Source organism: Hyaena hyaena, unplaced genomic scaffold, assembly GCF_003009895.1.
Source record: "Hyaena hyaena isolate Hyena2069 unplaced genomic scaffold, ASM300989v1 scaffold_718, whole genome shotgun sequence".
Classification (NCBI taxonomy): Eukaryota; Metazoa; Chordata; class Mammalia; order Carnivora; family Hyaenidae; genus Hyaena; species Hyaena hyaena.
Genome location: NW_024081351.1, coordinates 822,664 through 826,573, shown reverse-complemented (window position 1 = coordinate 826,573; position 3,910 = coordinate 822,664).

The window sequence follows — 3,910 nt, the reverse complement described above, 5'->3', positions numbered from 1 at the left end:
CTCACTCACAAACGGCAACATCATGACCTCAGTGAAGTCGGATGCTTAACCGACTGAGCCACCCAGGCGCCCCTCTCATTTTTAATTCTCTACTTCAGATTTGGGGGGCCTATCTCTATTGCAAGTGACTGACAATATTGCATAGGACGCTTAATGTTCTAGGTCTAGCAGGATAATGTATCAAAGTTCAATTAGATACTTTTGATAGGAATTACACATAAGTCATGTTGTAAAGCAGAAAACCTATTTGTTGGTATGAGTGACAGCAGGCAATGAGAAGGGAATAACTGGATTTGGCAGTAATTAAATGCCAAATAACAGTGGCAGATCAGCCCCAAATTAAGTCACTTCCTTTCCTCCAGCCTAAACCCATTTTACTCTTTAAGTTACAGTTTCTCCTGTTGTTGGTGAGAAGATAGAGAAAGAGGAACCCTCTTGCACCCTTGTTAGGAATGAAAGCTAGTGTAGCTACTCTGGAACAGTATGAGGCTTCCTCAAAGAGTGAAAAATAGGACTACCCTATGATCCAGCAATTGCAATACTAGACATTTACTTAAAGAATACAAAATGATGACTTCAAAGGGATACATGCACCCTAATGTTTATAGCAGCAGCATCTACAATAGCCAAATTATGGAAAAAGCCCAAGCATCTATTGACTGATGAATGGATAAGAAAGATGTGTATACACTTACATACACAATGGAATATTACTCAGCCATAAAAAGAATGAAATCTTGTCATTTGCAATGACATGGACAGAACTAGAGAGTATTACGCTAAGTGGAAGAAGTCAGTCAGCAAAAGACAAATACCATATGATTTCATTCATACGTGGAATTTAGGAGATAAGACAAACAAGCAAAACAAAGAAAATGAGGGGCACCTGGGTGGCTCAGTCAGTGTAGCCTCTGACTTCGGCTCAAGTCATGATCTCACAGTTCATTCTTTTTTTCTTTTTTTTTTTTTTTAATTTTTTAACATTTATTTATTTTTGAGACAGAGAGAGACAGAGTGTGAGCAGGGGAGGGCCAGAGAAGGAGGGAGACACAGAATCTGAAACAGGCTTCAGGCTCTGAGCTGTCAGCACAGAGCCTGGTGCAGGGCTCAAACCCACGAACCATGAGATCACAACCTGAGTCGAAGTCTGATGCTTAACTGACTGAGCCCCACAGGCGCCCCTCATGCTTCATTCTTTTAAGCAAACATCACTGAACAGCAACTACTTGTCAGACATTTGAGTTATGTGAAGAGGATATAGTTCATCAAATGTGAGAGACTTATAATGTGATTAAGCAGAGACACATAGGTATTCAAATAAATATGGTGACAGTCTTTTCTCCAGGTACAGTTGAGACACAAGTGAAGGTGAGGTGCTCGCCATGGGATGTAAAGTGAGCACGGGATGGTAGAGAGGAATTCTCTCCTTAAAGTTGCTCATTACAAATTCCATACACATAGTTCAATAAACCTTTACATTATTTTCCTCAAAAAGGTGGTAGCATTTTCTCTGAACAAGAATACAGCTCTAATATAAGAATCATCAGGCTCCATAGTATTTGATCCACTTATTGTTGAACTGTGCACCACATTTGGACAATTCCAGTATTCCAAACTAGATTTTAATAGCCTTAAAGGAAAAGTAGATTCAGCATTTAGTATAAATAGGATCAAAGTATAACTGCAATAATATTTGCAGAAGCCAAAGGGGGGTTTCCTTGAGAACCAGGGAAGAGACATTTACAGAGGGCTTCCTATATTAGAGCAGAGGTGGAAAGTGTCCCACCAGCGTCTCGGAAGAATTCAAATTCTAGTTGTTTTTATTATAGTCTGAAGGAATAGCTGTTCTTCCTGAAATAGTAACACAAATTCTGCAACGTTTTCCAGACTTGCTCACCTCTATTTATTTGAATTTTCTGCTGGGAAATGAAGGTGAAGAAGGAAGGTATTTGAGTCCAAAGAAATTTTAAAAAGAAACTGAACTGAAAGACTCTGAGGCCACACAATGTAACAACAGAGCAGGAAGTTGCAAGGCTATCAGAGAAAGTAACACCTTAATCCACCTTAACTTGGTTTCAACCTATTCCGTTTCTATCTAGATGTACTGCTCGCCACCCGCAAAAGTTTCCCTTGCCTTTTTAAATCTCTACAGTCTTTAAGACACATTGTTTCCCCTCCAGACATTCTGTGGTTGGAAATTATACTGTCTCCTCAAGCCTGAATTAAAAGGACTTTCTATTAATGGGTCTAACTGGTTGCAGTTGAACCACAGTAATGTGTTTGCACTCCCTATAGTCTGACCAGTAAGGAGGGGAACAGGAAGGTTCCATATAAGGTGGGCATAGTAGGTAGCATCCATAATAACTTCAGGAATGAAAACACATCTTCTGTGAGTTCACTACCCTGTTGGATTAGCCACACCACAGTCGTTATTATAATCAATGTTTATAAGTACTGAAATATCTCAAACTCTCTACCATATGAACATAGGTGTTTGTATCTGCATTTTTGGTTTTGTATTGAGAGAAATTTGAAGAAAAAAAAGAAAAGAGTTATTTATTATGTTAAAATAACAAGATAATGAAGAGGCTTAGTATCATCTATATTTATTATTTGAAGCCTACTTTGTAATTTTTTTCAACATGTTCTAACTCAGCCAGTATATTTTACAAACTAGACACAGTTATTATTAGAAGTTGCAGGGAGAGATTTTGGATGGCAGGAAAAACAACAACAACAACAGTGATCATAATTTCAGATTCCTTTCTGACTTAGTGACTTATCTGGTAACTCAATTCTTAAATAAAACAAAAGGAAACAACAACAATTAGCAACAACAATGTAACTCTGACATAGATAGTTCTGAAGATTAGACAAAAGATTATCGTCTCTCAAGTCTCTTGTTTTTGAAAGTGTACATGTTTTTGCAGGAGATAATCTTGTCATATTATTTCTGGAACTGTTTCTCCAAAAAAAATCATACTTCAACCCTGCTCTTTAAGGATAAGGCATATCTGACACATGTTCTAACAACTCCAGCTCTTCCTGTATGATGAATAGGGGATTGTACTTTCTCTTCTCACCGTGTGAGATGATTCCTTCCTGAGAAATCTGTTTGTGAGAGAAAGCAGTGGTATTGCACAGAAATGCTTGGCTTAGATACTTCCTATGAAAGTTCACTGAAATCTAAACACAAAACTGTATTTAAGAGAAATCGTATTAATTGATAAGAGAATATTATGATGATTTAACATTTTAATGTCAAAAGATATAGAGATACTAACAAAAATTGAACAAGCTTGAAGTCATAGTTAACATGATGTTATCCTATATAAACACCTTTGGGGAGGGCTTCTTATTTAGGGGCACGTAAAGTTTCCTCCTTATATCTGGTACAAGCAACTCTTGTTCTCAAGAGACAGTGTTTGCAATTCTTCTGTTTAATGGTGTTCTTGTATTTGTGGGTTCTCAAGAAGTCCATTGTTACTATCCTATAAAATAGCATTTATATAATCATGAAAGATGCTTTATAGACTATAATATTGTGGCTATTTATCATTGATTGTCTACAAACAGTATTACATTTAGGCAATCCGAAAAGATATTAAGATAGTGATTAAAAACCAAAAGAATTATGAAGATTACTTCAGCAGCAATAATGATATGTTGAGCTAATTAAAAAGAATATAGTACGCTGACCTTTACATTTTCAGCATCTATCTATTAGCAGTTCTGTAGGACACTAGCAGTAGATTAATGTACTTTAAATCAACAAACTCTTTTAAAGTATCTAATATGTGCCAGGAACTGTGCTAGGCATGCAGAACACAAAGATAAAGCAAAAAAAAAAAAAAAGTCCTCCTCCTCCAAATATCTATTCCATGCTTTTGAAATTCAAAGCCTGAATGCC